This window comes from Schistocerca gregaria, chromosome 7 (assembly GCF_023897955.1).
Source record: "Schistocerca gregaria isolate iqSchGreg1 chromosome 7, iqSchGreg1.2, whole genome shotgun sequence".
Lineage (NCBI taxonomy): Eukaryota > Metazoa > Arthropoda > Insecta > Orthoptera > Acrididae > Schistocerca > Schistocerca gregaria.
In genome coordinates, this window is record NC_064926.1 from 436,157,381 (window position 1) to 436,173,963 (window position 16,583).

At 43.3% G+C, this 16,583-nt stretch overlaps 1 protein-coding gene and 1 non-coding gene across 3 annotated transcripts in view; both read left to right on the top strand.

Annotated features, from left to right (window-relative positions):
* LOC126282093 (heart- and neural crest derivatives-expressed protein 1-like) overlaps positions 1-16,583 on the top strand; it is a 182,221-nt gene that overhangs the window by 132,421 nt on the left and 33,217 nt on the right. The gene's annotated exons all lie outside the window — the stretch shown is intronic.
* On the top strand, positions 1,373-1,445 carry Trnad-guc (transfer RNA aspartic acid (anticodon GUC)). The gene has a single exon. It is a non-coding gene; the product is annotated as a tRNA-Asp (tRNA).

A 16,583-nucleotide genomic window follows, 5' to 3' on the forward strand; every position in this document is an offset into this window, starting at 1 on the left:
AAAACGAGAAACCAAGTACCGCCGTGAACCGTGTTATAGCCGTGTCGTTATTTGAAAACCACCATTCGAAAACCTGGTATCACAAGAGCATTGCGCTCTCTTTCAGTTGAACTGTTCGCTTTACTATTGATCTGTTTTCATAAACAATTCCTTACCTTCTAATTCAGAACAATTATTACATTAACAGGTCGCCGGCAAACCTTGATATGTCATGATCGAGTGTTGTAGCAAAACATTTATTTAATTTTGTTACGAAGAAAATACGAAACAATTTAAGTTCTCGAAGCATAGTAGGATGCTTTGTGTTTATAGCGTAGACACGTTTTGACAATGTTGATTGGAAATTCACTTTGAAATGATGAAGGTAGCAGTACTAAAATACCGCGAGTAAAACGTTATCCACAACTTGAACAGAAATCACTCTGCATTTACGAGAATCAAACATAAAAGGGAAAAAATAGATTAGAAGGAAGTGAGAAAATATTGTAGCCATCTTATTCAGCCTACACACTGAGGAAACTGTAAAGGAAATCAAGGAGAAATTTGTACAGGAAATTAAGGTTCGCAGACAAGAAATTAAAAACCATGCGGATTGTTGATTACATTGTAATTCTACCAGAAATGGTAACGGACATCAAATTTCATTTGAACGGAATGGATAGTGTCTTGAAAAGAGATTATAAGACGGACGTCAATAAAACTAAAACAGGAGTAATAAAGTGTAATCGAATTAAAGTAGGTGATGTCGAGGAAAGTAGATTAGTAAATGAGAATTAAAAGTAGTACATCAGTTTTTATTCGGGTATCAAAATAAGTAACGATGGCCGTAGTCGAGAGGATATAAAATGCAGAATGGCAACAGTAAGAAAAGTATTTCTGCATAATATAAATTTTAATGTCAGGGCAACTTTTCTGAAGGTGTTTTTGTGGGGTATAACGTATTCGAAAATCAGACTTGAATGATAAAGAGTTCAAACAAGAAAATGATATAATTTTTGAAATGTGGTACTAGAGAATAAAGCAGAAGATTACCTGGGTAGGTCTCATAACTAATGAGGAAATAATGAAGAGAACAGGGGAGAAAAGATTATTATGGCACGAACTGACTAAAAGAAGGGACTGGTTGATAGAACACATCCTGACGCATCAAGAAATCGTCAATATGGTGATGGATATAAGTGGTGGGGGGTACAAATTGTGGAGGGAGACGAAGTCATGACTACACTACTCGAGTTCAAGTGGATAAAGGCTTCAGTAGCTATGCAAAGGACGCTTTCGCAGAATAGAGTAACGTGGAACGAAGACCACAACAATAACAGGGTTCTCAACATACAGAAACGATTTATCCTATACGGCCACCTGCCCTATGTCCGCCCCGGTAGCTGAGTGGTCAGCGTGACAGACTGTCAATCCTATGGGCCCGGGTTCGATTCCCGGCTGGGGCGGAGATTTTTCTCCTCTGAGGGACTGGGTGTTGTGTTGTCCTAATCATCATCATTTCATCCCCATCGACGCGCAGGTCGCCGAAGTGGCGTCAAATCGAAAGACCTGCACCAGGCGAACGGTCTACCCGACGGAGGCCCTAGCCACACGACATTTCAATTTTTACCTGCCCTATCAGATTGTTCACTGACGATGCTGTTGTGTACAGGTAGATAAGAAAGCAGAACTTGATGTAATGAATGGAGATACACGGTCCAATCACGTTAATGTGACCACCGCCTATGTTCGATGTGAAAGTGTAATAACCACTTACAGACGGAAAGCGGCAGCACTAGCAGTGAAGGCTATATAAATCGTGTCGGGAGCGCGGGGAACAGTGCAGCCGTCGTCGTAACACGGAAACAGTGCGATTTACACTACTGGCCATTAAAATTGCTACACCACGAAGATGACGTGCTACAGACGCGAAATTTAACCGACAGGAAGAAGATGCTGTGATATGCAAATGATTAACTTTTCAGAGCATTCACACGACGTTGGCGCCGGTGGTGACACCAACAACGTGCTGACATGAGGAAAGTTTTTCATATACAAACAGCAGTTGACCAGCGTTGCCTGGTGAAACGATGTTGTGAGGCCTCGTGTAAGGAGGAGAAATGGGTACCATCACGTTTCCGACTTTGATTAAGGTCGGATTGTTGCCTATCGCAATTGCGATTTATCGTATCGCGACATTGCTGATCGCGTTGGTCGAGATCCAATGACTGTTGGCAGAATATAGAATCGGTGGGTTCAGGAGGGTAATACGGAACGCCGTGCTGGACCCCAACGGCCTCGTATCACTAGCAGTCGAGATGACAGGCATCTTATATCCGTATGGCAGTAACGGATCGTGCAGCCACGTCTCGATCCCTGAGTCAACAGATGGGGAAGTTTGCAAGACAACAACCATCTACACGGACAGTTCGACGACGTTCGCAGCAGCATGGACTATCAGCTCGCAGACCATGGATGCGGTAACCCTTGACGCTGCTTAACAGACAGGAGCGCCTGCGGTGGTGTACTCAACGAGGAACCTGCGTACACGAATGGCAAAACGTCATTTTTTCGGATGAATCCAGGTTCTGTTTACAGCGTCATGATGGTCGCATCCGTGTTTGGCGACATCGCGGTGAATGCACATTGGAAGCGTGTATTCGTCATTGCCATACTGGCGTATCACCCGGCGTGATGGTATGGGGTGCTATTGGTTACACGTCTCGGCCACCTCTTGTTCGTACTGACGGAACTTTGAACAGTGGACGTTACGCTTCAGATGTGTTACGACCCGTGGCTCTATCCTTCATTCGATCCCTGCGAAACCCTATATTTGAGTAGGGTAATGCAGGACCGCATGTTGCATGTCCTGTACGGGTCTTGCTGGATACAGAAAATGTTCGACTGCTGCCTGGCCAGCACATTCTCCAGGTATCTCACCAACTGAAAACGTCTGGTCAATAGTGGCCGAGCAACTGGCTCGTCACAATACGCCAGTCGCTACTCTTGATGAACTGTGGTATCGTGTTGCAGCTTCATGGGCAGCTGTACCTGTACACGCCATCCAAGCTCTCTTTGACTCAATGCCCAGGCGTATCACGGCCTTTATTACAGCCAGAGGTGGTTGTCCTGGGTACTGATTTCTCAGGATCTATGCACCCAAATTGCGTTAAAATGTAATCACGTATCAGCTCTAGTATAATATTTTTCTGCAATGAATACCCGTTTATCATCTGCATTTCTTCTTAGTGTAGAAATTTTAATGGTCAGTAGCGTAACTGATGTCCAAAAGGGCATGATCGTTGGATTTCAGGCCTAGGGAGAAAGCATTCCTGAAACGGTTAAGTTTGTAAACTCTCGGTGCGCAGCCGTGTTGAAGTACATCGTGCATGGTAAAATAAAGCCCTGCAGTCGCGCTATCCTCTGTGTCCTCGGTGGCTCAGACGGATAGAGCGTCTGCCATGTAAGCACGAAATCGCGGGTTCGAGTCCCGGCCGGTCACACATTTTCATCTGTCACCGTTGACGTATGTCAACGCCTGTAAGCAGCTAAGGGCGTTCATTTCATTGTAAATGTCACATTGTTCTCGCAGAATTATGATTTTTCGATTTAGACAATACTATGCAATACTTTCGCTGCATCCTTCTAGACTGAAGAGCCAAAGAAACTGTTACACCTGTCTAATATCGTGTAGGGCCGCAACGAACACGCAGAAGTGCCGCAACACGACCACGCATAGACTCGAAGGAACTGATACCATGAATTCTGCAGGGCTGTCAGTAAATCCGCAAGAGTACGGGGGAGGGGGGTGGGGGTGGAGATCTCTTCTCAACAGCACGTTTGCAATGCATCCCAGACATGCTCAATAATGGTTCATGTCTGGAGAGTCTGGTGGGCAGCAGAAGTTCCTGGAGCCACTCTCTAGCAATTCAGGACGTGTGGGGTGTCGCATTGTGCTGCTGGAATTTCCGAAGTCCGTCGGAATGCACAATGGACAAGAATGGATGCAGGTGACCAGATAGAATGCTTACGTACGTGTTACCTGTCAGAGTCGTATTTAGACGTATCAGGGGTCCCATATCACTCCAACTGCACACGCCCAACACCATTACAGAGTCTCCACTAGCTTGAACAGACCCCTTTTGACATGCACGGACCATGAGATCATAATGTTGTACAGCTCCAGCCGCTCGATACTGTTTGGAACGAGACTCGTCCGACGAGGCAACATATTTCCAATCAGCAGCACCAGGTCTCATCTCTTGTAATTATGTCAATACGCTCTTAAACAGTTCCACAACTGTACTACGAAATTACTAGGAGAGGACACCTGTACAGTCTTCGAAAGGAACACATAAGCAGGGAGACCACATCAAAGCTGGCCGTTGTATCAGCTCGCCGAAGATGTAGATGTTTACTTCGATTGATAAAATCGTCATTGTTCTTGATGTAATGCACACAGCAGCTCACATGTGATTTAAAGAGGCTGACTGAATGCCTTATCGATATGTAAGTCGGTGACCCAGTTGTCTTCACAATGGGACGAACAGGAAAATCCGTCTTGTGGATCTTTGGTAGCACATAAAGCATAGGTGGTCTCGGCACTTGAGGGAGAAAGTTTTTAATAGCCATCTCTTCCAATGATGACGGTATTTGGAGCTCTATTGTCTTTCTCATTATCCGCAACGTCGTATTCCTTGGGATGTTCCTCTCGGTATGCTCCTCGACAATCAACTGAATTTTATCCTCGTAGTCAGCTTCACTGAGAATGACGTATGCGATTAGTTTCGATACTATCGTCATCTCATCGAACGCAATTGAGTCTTATTGGCTAACTATACTAAGTCATTGTATTCATGATTTAGTAAAATCACGTAAAACCTAAATCTGGATCGCAGGCATCCTCCCGAATATGCGTACGAAGTGTCCAACGTGTCACCTCATTCGGTCGGGATATTTCGGCAGGCGAACAGGTGGTAGATAGACCAAGGGAGTTCTTTGCTGGATTCTAAGAAATAAGGAAAGATCTAGACGACGGCTTAATGGAAAATGGGTTAGAAAACAAGGATGAATACAGCTGAAGATCGTAATGCATGGAGAGATCCAGGGGCGGGGGGGGTGCCTAATGGTCGGTATAAATGGCTGATGATGATGTTGATAATGCACCACATCATAGTTCCCAAACCACAAATGGTTGCTCTTTACCAGTAAATCTCAAATTGGGTCTGCAGTGCTTCTAGATGTTTGCAGTCACACCTTATGACAGTAGTGAATAATGTGAAGGGCGATCAAAGAGTTCTCGGCTGAGGCCGTTGCTTCAGCTTATACGCAACATACAGTGACTCCGATGCGGGTATATAATCACCGTCATGTAGGCAAGAAAGTAGTGTAGCATTCGTGTCTTCCCGACCGGTCTATGCGGAAACGTGAACTATGGCGATGTTGTTACCAAATGCGACCAAACAGGACCATCGTGCTGTTATTCTTCTCTTGTATAAAATGCATATTTGAACCACCAGCTGCTTTTATTTTTTATTTTAAAACCAAATTCTATCGGTTTCGGTCTTGGACCATCTCCACGGATGAAGAGTTAAAATGGTTTGTTGTTGTTGTGGTTTTCAGTCCTGAGACTGGTTTGATGCAGCTCTCCATGCTACTCTATCCTGTGCAAGCTTCTTCATCTCCCAGTACCCACTGCAACCTACATCCTTCTGAATCTGTTTAGTGTATTCATCTCTTGGTCTCCCTCTACGATTTTTACCCTCTACATTGCCCTCCAATACTAAATTAGTGATCCCTTGATGCCTCAGGACATGTCCTACCAACCAATACCTTCTTCTAGTCAAGTTGTGCCACAGACTCCTCTTCTCCCCAGTTCTATTTAACACCTTCTTATTAGTTATGTGATCTACCATCTAATCTTCAGCATTCTTCTGTAGCACCATATTTCGAAAGCTATTCTCTTCTTGTCCAAACTACTTATCGTCCACGTTTCACTTCCATGGATGGCTACACTCCATACAAATACTTCCTGACACTTAAATCTATACTCGATGTTAACAAATTTCTCTTCTTCAGAAACGCTTTCCTTGCCATTGCCAGTTTACATTTTATATCCTCTCTACTTCAACAATCATCACTTATTTTGATCCCCAAATAGCAAAACTCCTTTACTACTTTAAGTGTCTCATTTCCTTATCTAATTTCCTCAGCATCAACCGACTTAATTCGACTACATTCCATTACCCTCGTTTTGCCTTTGTCGATGTTCATCTTATATCCTCCTTTCAAGACACTGTCCAGTCCATTCAACTGCTCTTCCAAGTCCTTTGCTGTCTCTGACAGAATCACAATGCCATCGGCGAACCTCAAAGTTTTTATTTCTTCTCCATGGATTTCAATACCTACTCCGAATTTTTCTTTTGTTTGGTTTAAGCCGCCATTACTTAAAATGTCCTAGACCGAAACCGGTAGAATTTTGATTTTAAAATAAAAATAGCTAATGGATCAAATATGCATTTTATACATTACCTAACGGGTGTTAGCAGTCATCTTCCAAAAATGTTGAATTCTTCTCTTGGCTGCCAAAGGACAGACACTAGTAGAGATCCATCAGAGAATGAATGCGCATGGGACACCATGTCTGTCGAAAAACGTTGTTGTGGAATGGTGCACCTAGTTTCGTATTGGTCGCTGTTTGACATCCGACCTATAGTTCTGATCACTCCTCATGCGATTACACTGACATCGGTTCCTTATAAAAGGGCTTGAAGTCTAGACGATTCCTGTCGGACGGGTACGTGCAGCAGGCACTTACGGGTTTCTTCACGCAGCAGCACACGTTGTTTTACGAAGCGGCAATCTGGTGCGTCGGTGGGATGTTTGCCTCAAAGCTCAAGGTAATTTTGCCTGATTAGCACACCGGTTCTGGATTGTACAGCGTTCGAACGGAAACTTTTTTATCGCCCCTTATATTAATCATAATGACAGTACAATCTAACTGACACAGAAGCGACATTCACTGTTGTCACAAATTTTTGCCGTGTGTCTGTTGCAGCGGCACTAGCGCTCCAAGCGGTGTTTAAGCCAGCCGTCTCTTAACATCACAAATGAGCACAGAGTCTAATGATTTGTTCATTGCTACACTTAACTTGATTTTTCAACATTTGAAACGTAATCTAAATATTTCATCTTCAAACAACGTCTGTCTTAAAGACTCTGATGTTTGCATTTCTGATGCAGCAAGAACTGTAAAACTGGTTTGCTCCTCGTCAGGAACAGTTTTAGTGCTTTTGTCGTTTCACTGTCAAGTCTGCGTGGCAGTTTTTTCTTCGGTGACAGTTGCTATGGCTTGTTTGGCAAGTTAAAAAATGACGACGAGTTCCATGTTAGTTTGCTATTTCTCACATTCGTGAACTGATTTGGCCGGAAGTGTAGCGTTACTTTGCTACTATTGTTTCTGCGAAAGGCCATGTCCTCTACTGTTTACTAATTAATTATTCCTAAAAAGAAACGATAATCTTCTGTAAATGTCTGTAGCCTAAAAGAGAATGGTAACTGGAACTTCTAATACGACATACATACTCCTCAACCCATCATACACTGCATGGAGGACGGTACATTTACCACTACCAGTCGTCTTGTTTCCCTTCCACTAGCAAACAGAGCGAGGGGATAACGACAGTCTGTACGCCTCCATATGAGTTCTGATTTCTGTCATCTTATCGCCGCGGTCCTTACGGGAAATGTACGTTCGTGGTAGTAGAACTGTTCTGCAGTCAGCCGCAAATAACGCTTCTCTAAATTTACTCAATAGCATTTCATGAAAAGCACGTCCTGTTCACTCCAAAGATTCCTTTTTCAGTTCACAGAGTACCTCCGTAATACTCGCCTGATGATTGCAGCTACCGGTAACAAATGTAGCACCACGCCTCTGAATTGCTTCGATGTTCCCGACCTGGTGGGAAGCCCAAACATTCGAGCAGCAGTCAACAATGGGTCGAACCGTATTCTACAAGCGATCTCTTTTATAGATAAACTTGATTTTCCTAGAATTCTTCCAGTAAACTGAAGTTTACCATTTGCCTTCTCTAGTAGCGATCTCGCGTGCTCGTTTCATCATTTTGCAACGTAACGCGTAGATATTTAATCGACGTGACTGTGCGATGTTTCATACGTCTCAAGGCTCTTTATGTTTGAAAATTCGCTTCTCTTCCATTTCCATTTCAACACAGCTCTGTCTCATTAGATCACCCTCGTGGTCAACGGGATGTTCACTCGTAATCTTCCTTTCCTTCATTCCTTCAGAACGGTTCGCCAGAAAATCTATATACTTTATCTAGATATTTAAACGATGTGACTTTGGGATGTTTCATACATCTCAAGGCTCTAATGATTGAAAATTAAAAACGTTACAAATCAATATAAACGATACTGTTCGCTTTCAGTGGCTATCGTTTTGAGCGACTGTAACTTACTGGGCACTTGGAGAAGCGCTGTCACACAGTTAGCACTTTATAGTAGATGTTCCATAACTAGTAACACAAAAACAGTTACTGCTGTAGAAACTCACCATTGTTGTTCAATATGGCACTGGACGAAGTGATAAGGCAGTGTAGAGCAATAAACGAGGAAATGGGAATACCAAAGACCCATGTTGGGTATAAAAAGGACAATAGGGCTCAAGTGGACGGCCTAGCATTTGCAGATGACATTGCAATAGTAAGTGAGGCGGATGAAGACGCAAAGACAGAACTCAACAACTTAATTAAGGTAGCCAGAAAGGTGGGACTGAGGATCGCCTGTAACAGAAGAAAGACATTAAATACTACTGGAGACTGGGAAAAGCCGGAAGGCACTGTGCAAATGGTGGACAAATTTAAATACCTGGGAGAATTTATAACAGGAAGGAACAGAAGCACGGAGGGAATAACAGAGAGGATAAAGAAGTTAAGGTCAGCCCTCTGCATGACGCAAGAGAGATAAACAATAAAAAGAATTTATCCGAGAGCAAAGGTAAGCCACTACAAGGCAAGGGTGAGGAATGCAGTATTATATGCTGCTGAACGATGACACTACGAAGAAATGGGGAAGAACGTCTAGAGATCTTGGACCTACTGATAACAAACAGACTGAACTTTTCGACTCCGTAAGCGGAGAACAGGGAGTCAGTGATCATAAGGCCGTTGCAGCATCCCTGAATATGGAAGTAAATAGGAATATAAAAAAGGGAGGAAGGTTTATCTGTTTAGCAAGAGAAGGCAGATTTCAGACTACCTAACAGATCAAACCGAAAATTTCTGTTTAGACGCTCACAATGTTGAGTGTTTATGGTAAAAGTTCAAGGCAATCGTAAAATGTGTTTTAGAGAGGTACGTGTCGAGTAAAACTGTGGGGTACGGTAAAAACCCACTGTGGTTCAACAACAAAGTTAGGAAACTACTGCGAAAGCAAAGAGAGCTTCACTGCCATTTTATACGCAGCCAAAACCTCCCAGACAAACAGAAGCTAAACGATGTCAAAGTTAGCTTAAGGGGGCTATGCGTGAAGCGTTCAGTGAATTCGTAAGTAAAATTCTAAGTACCGACTTGACAGAAAATCCTAGGAAGTTCTGGTCTTACGTGAAATCAGTAAGTGGCTCGAAACAGCATACCCAGACACTCCGGGATGATGATGGCATTAAACAGAGGATGACACGCGTAAAGCTGAAATACTAAACACCTTTTGCCAAAGCTGTTTCACAGAGGAATACCACACTGCAGTTCCTTCTCTAAATCCTCGCACAAACGAAAAAATGGCTGACATTGAAATAAGTGTCAAAGGATTAGAAAAGCAACTGAAATCACTCAACAGAGGAAAGTCCACTGGAGCTGACGGGATACCAATTCGATTATACACAGGGTATGCGAAAGAACTTGCCCCCCTTCTAACAGCCGTGTACCGCAAGTCTTTAGAGGAACGGAAGGTTCCAAATGACTGGAAAAGAGCACAGGTACTCCCAGTCATCAAGAATGGTCGTCGAGCAGATGCGCAAAACTATAGACCTATATCTCTGACGTCGATCTGTTGTAGAATTTTAGAACATGTTTTTTGCTCGCGTATCATGTTGTTTCTGGAAGCCCAGAATCTACTATGTAGGAATCAACATGGATTCCGGAAACAGCGATCGTGTGAGACCCAACTCGCTTTATTTGTTCATGAGACCCAGAAAATATTAGATACAGACTCCCAGGTAGATGCCATTTTCCTTGACTTCCGGAAGGCGTTCGATACAGTTCCACACTGTCGCCTGATAAACAAAGTAAGAGCCTACGGAATATCAGACCGGCTGTGTGGCTGGATTGAAGAGTTTTTAGCAAACAGAACACAGCATGTTGTTCTCATGGAGAGACGTCTACAGACGTTAAAGTAACCTCTGGCGTGCCACAGGGGAGTGTTATGGGACCATCGCTTTTCACAATATATATAAATGACCTAGTAGATAGTGTTGGAAGTTCCATGCGGCTTTTCACGGATGATGCTGTGGTATACAGAGAAGTTGCAGCATTAGAAAATTGCAGCGAAATGCAGGAAGATCAGCAGCGGATAGGCACTTGGTGCAAGGAGTGGCAACTGACCCTTAACATAGGCAAATGTAATGTATTGCGAATACATAGCAAGAAGGGTCCTTTATTGTATGATTATATGAGAGCGGAACAAACACTGGTAGCAGCTACTTCTGTAAAATATCTCGGAGTATGTGTGCGGAACGATTTGAAGTGGAATGATCATATAAAATTAATTGTTGGTAAGGTGGGCACCAGGTTAAGATTCATTGGGAGAGTCCTTAGAAAATGTAGTCCATCAACAAAGGAGGTGGCTTACAAAACACTCGTTTGACCTATACTAGAGTATTGCTCATCAGTGTGGGATCCGTACCAGGTCAGGTTGACGGAGGAGATAGAGAAGATCCAAAGAAGAGCGGCGCGTTTCGTCACAAGGTTATTTGGTAAGCGTGACAGCGTTACGGAGATGTTTAGCAAACTCAAGTGGCAGACTCTGCAAGTGAGGCGCTCTGCATCGCGATGTAACTTGCTGTCCAGGTTTCGAGAGCGTGCGTTTCTGGATGAGGTATCGAATATATTGCTTCCCCCAACTTACACCTCCCTAGGAGATCACGAATGTAAAATTATAGAGATTCGAGCGCGCAGAGAAGCTTTCTGGCATTGTTCCCGCGAACCATACGCTACTGGAACAGGAAAGGGAGGTAATGACAGTGGCATGTAAAGTGCCCTCCGCCACACACCGTTGGGTGGCTTGCGGAGTATAAATGTAGATGTAGAGAAAGAAGAGAGAAAAATACTAGGTCCAAAAAGAGGTGGAGAGAGATGGATGCGAAGACCTAAGGAAGAACTGTACCGGAACATGGGAACAATATGGGGGGAAATCAGAGTCAAATGGGCAAGGTTTACTGGACATGTAGTTAGGATACGTATGGACAGAATGGCGAAGAGAGTGTGGGAAACAACAGGGAGGACAATGGGAAAGACAGCGGATTGTTGAACTTCGGAAGGACTGGTTGGAATTGGGGCTCGAGGTCGAAGGAAAGGAAAATTGGAGGAACAAATATACACCGACCAATATGCCGGAGATCAACGACAGAGACGAATACAGGGAAAGATTAGAGTGTCACCAGCGGAGCCGACAGGAGAATAGGACACTGAAGATCTCGGAAGGGGAGAAAGAATGTACAGGCTCTGGGAGAAGAAGAGGAAAATGCAGTCCACGAAAGGGGCTACCTGTGGTCCTACAGAGTCCGAAACGCAAGAAGAAGAAGAAAGTCACAGGTTTCTCCAGATGGAAAAAAACAGCCAAACATATTCTTTTGTTTGTTAACGGGCGGCTGCTGTATTGGACCTGGAAGGCTATAAACTATGTCGAAGTCTGCTGACGTCAGACTGTTTCCCTGGAAACATTTATTTCAGCACCACACCATATCTAACCAACGTGCAACCCCAGTCTTCCTTCCTTCAGAACAGATGGCCCGAAAACCTATGCTTATTTTCTGCAGACAGATACAGAGAGAAACAAAGTCTCCGTCATGCGACGGCCTCCTAGGCTGAAAGCTGCAGGCGAGTAGTGGGGTACGTTCACGATTTAATGCTTTCATTGTTAAGAATCAGTCGTGAGTGGCAACGTGGAAATGAAGTACGGTATCTGGACAATACGTCAGAAGCGACCGGGTCGACGTTATCAGCGTGGGAGTGGCGCTGCTGTAGTGGCGCGAGACGCCTGGACTAATATCGACCGCGGTAGGCTGGCCTCCGAGGTCCCGTGGTTTCGCCCACTGCGCAGCAAACTGCCGCGCCGCCACGTGCATCCCTTAATTCCGCTGAGTGCCTCTTATCGCAGAACGGAGATGGCGGAGCTGTGCTGCGACTGGCTGCAAAACACACACACACGGTGGGAATCAGACATAAACCAGACGCGTAACACACCACCGCTAGCGTATTTTCGGTATAGTCTGTGTTATGGCCACAGAGAAGACTCCACTTGCTTTAGCAAGGCATTTCTACCACATTGCTGCGACGGGACATACGGTCATGTAAATGTGTACTTTAGAATGAAATACTGTTTGTGAGCCACCTTTTATTTTCTGACACCCTTTGGGTAATTGAATGGAATTATTTTCTTTTCTAGACATTAAAGGCTTCCAAGAGACGCCACTACCTGCCCATCTCATGCGTCTCCAGATCTTAACCCTTAGCGCTCGACCGCCGGTGCACCCCCGGCCACGTAAATATACTCGTATGTCGGATGACACCCGATATAAACTTCAGTTTGCTGTAACTCGTATGTCGTGGCTCTCACTGCCGTATTTCTTGCTCCGAATTGTTTTGACATCTACCGGCAAACGATGTATCTACCAGGAGACGCATTTGTCAAAAAATGTTCAAACGTGTGTGAAATCTTATGGGACTTAACTGCTAAGGTCATCAGTCCCTAAGCTTACACACTACTGAACCTAAATTATCCTAAGGACAAACACACACACCCATGCCCGAGGGAGGACTAGAACCTCTGCCGGGACCAGTCGCATGCATTTGTCGAAAACATGCTGCTGTTCTTTCGTTTTCACGTTTCTAGTTCACTCCGAATGCGGTGTTGGAACTGTAACAACACAAATGGCGAATTTACGTGGTAATCCTGGGGATACTGGATGAAAGTGTTAGTGGTATGAGTGATGTGAGCAATGGCAACAGTAATTATTACGCAGAAAAGCCGACAATGAAGGAGAAAATACAGAAATTGATAGAGATGAACACGCAGAGTCTACAAGTTTTAGTAGCAGTGACCAGTACTGTGCATCCTACAGCGTCATCAGGAAACCAGAAAAGGGTGGCGTTAGATGTTTTTCTGGCAGTTAGAGCTGGCAGTAGTCAATAGCTTCATTCTCTACTACGTGGATGCTACTTCTGACCAGAATCCAATGTTCAGCCATAAGAGATAGAGAGGGGCACTTCTCAAAGCTTTGGTTGGAAATGTACGGAAGGGGAAAGACCTCTACTTTCGATGACGAGGAAATACTTTCAAAGCAGCCATACCTCACTTACTCGATGAAAAGAGTGTCAGTAAAGAAAATGCTGCAACAGAAACGTAAAACACTGTATAAGGCAAACTTTACTACTACAGCACATGTTCCAGATAATCAGCTCAAGTGAATGCGTCTGATAATTCCACACGTTCAAGAAATACAGCGCTTAACTGGCAAAACACATGACATGAAAGACGAAACATGACGTGTCCAGAGTTATAGTGTATGTATAATTTGTTTTATTGTTTAGTTTATACTTCGCCTTGGCACAATTTCACTATATGCAATAGAAGTTTTTTTCAGTGCAAATATTACCAGTGCACTATCAGTACGAGATGAAAAAGAAGCGAATGGAAAGGGTTAAGGGACAGTACTCTGAAATCAGAGGCTAATTTAGGAAAAGAGGAAGGGGGCGGGGATGGAGAACGGGGGGACGGACGGGAGGACAGCCTAGAGTCCTCCCATTAGTTTACTGATTTCAGTTACTGTTAAAATCTAATTATGTAAGATTTGATTACTTGCGAATTATAAACTGAATAAATAGTGATTATAGTTTGATATGTTAGTCGGATGCATTCCTTAATCATTGATCTGATGAGTGATAATTTACATGTATCAAATATTACAGTGTCAAACTAATTTATATAATTTAAGCATCCAACTAAAGAACTCCAGCCATTCAACAGACAAAAGATAACAACGTGTACACTTACAGCAGTTATGAGGAACATTTTCTCTGTTGTTGTTGTTGTGGTCTTCAGTCCTGAGACTGGTTTGATGAAGCTCTCCATGCTACTCTATCCTGTGCAAGCTCCTTCATCTCCCAGTACCTACTGCAACCTACTTCCTTCTGAATCTGCTTAGTTTATTCATCTCTTGGTCTCCCTCTACGATTTTTACCCTCCACGCTGCCCTCCAATGCTAAATTTGTGATGCCTTGATGCCTCAGGACATGTCCTACAAACCAATCCCTTCTTCTGGTCAAGTTGTGCCACAAACTTTTCTTCTCCCCAATTCTGTTCGGTACCTCCTCATTAGTTACGTGATCTACCCACCTAATCTTCAACATTCTTCTGTAGCACCACATTTCGAAAGCTTCTATTCTCTTCTTGTCCAAACTATTTATTGTCCATGCTTCTCTTCCACACATGGCTGCACTCCATACAAATACTTTCAGAAACGACTTCCTGACACTTAAAGCTATAATCGATGTTAACAAATTTCTCTTCTTCGGAAACGCTTTTCTTGCCATTGCCGGTCTATATTTTATATCCCCTCTACTTCGACCATCATCAGTTATTTTGCTCCCCAAATAGCAAAACTCGTTTACTACTTTAAGTGTCTCATTTCCTAATCTAATTCCCTCAGCATCACCCGACTTAATTCGACTACATATCGTTATCCTCGTTTTGCTTTTGTTGACTTTCATGTTATATCCTCCTTTCAAGACACTCTCCATTCCATTCAACTGTTCTTCCAACTCCTTTGCTGTCTCTGACAGAATTACAATGTCATCGGCGAACCTCAAAGTTTTTATTTCTTCTCCCTGGATTTTAATACCTACTCCAAATTTTTCTTTTGTTTCCTTTACTGCTTGCTCAATATAGAGATTGAATAACATCGGGGAGAGGCTACAATCCTGTCTCACTCCCTTCTCAACCACTGCTTCCCTTTCATGCCCCTCGACTCTTATAACTGCCATCTGGTTTCTGTACAAATTGTAAATAGGCTTTCGCTCCCTGTATTTTACCCCTGCCACCTTTAGAATTTGAAAGAGCGTATTCCAGTCAACATTGTCAAAAGTTTTCTCTAAGTTTACAAATGCTATAAACGTAGGTTTGCCTTTCCTTAATCTTTCTTCTAAAATAAGTCGTAAGGTCAGTATTGCCTAACGTGTTCCAACATTTCTACGGAATCCAAACTGATCTTCCCCGAGGTCGGCTTCTACCAATTTTTCCATTCGTCTGTAAATAATTGGTGTTAGTATTTTGCAGTTGTGACTTATTAAACTGATATTACGGTAATTTTCCCATCTGTCAACATCTGCTTTCTTTGGGTTTGGAATTATTACATTGTTCTTGAAGTCTGAGGGTATTTCGCCTGTCTCGTACATCTTTCTCACCAGGTGGTAGAGTTTTGTCAGGACTGGCTCTCCCAAGGCAGTCAGTATTTCTAATGGAATGTTGTCTACTCCCGGGGCCTTGTTTCGACTCAGGTCTTTCAGTGCTCTGTCAAACTCTTCACGCAGTACAGTATCTCCCATTTCATCTTCATCTACATCTTCTTCCATTTCCATAATATTGTCCTCAAATACATCACCCTTGTATAGTCCCTCTATATACTCCTTCCACCTTTCTGCTTTCCCCTCTTTGCTCAGAACTTCTAAACATTCATGGTGGTGTCTGTTTGTTCTATATCGTGTCTCCCTACCACTTTCGCGCAACGACGCCCAGAGCGTGTTTTTTAGGGAATTGACTAGTTTGAACCTGGGGCCTGTTGCTGGTAAGGAGACGCCAGACCACACAAGACATGTAGAATTCAGAAGAGTTCAGTGAGACTAGCGATGATATAACCAAATACTAAATGATCTCAGCGTCAGCTCCACTGCACTCCCTGTAAAAGAATCTTAATACTAACTAAATTTAGTGGAAGGGGTTCAAGGCTTTCCTATTTTTAGTTAGCTGGTAAAATAACGTCGAAAAAGCAGGTAAGTTTACCATTGGAAATTTTATTCTACTCACAAAACATTGTTTACAAATTGCACTATTGATAAAAGCAAGTGCTTTAATACAGGATGGTAAAAACCAACTACGTTCAACAAAAATGTGAACGAATATTCCCTGAATGGGTTTCCAAGTTCTACAATCGATCGAAGGATGACCTATGCCATATCACATCTATAATCTAGGTTTAAATTGAGTTTCACAAAAGAGAAAAACTATCAAAATGGTCTACAGTGACCCTCAGTTATCTTTAATAACTTATCTAATTTGTCGTAAATTACAGTGGCTGATGTGGCTTCTCAATAACT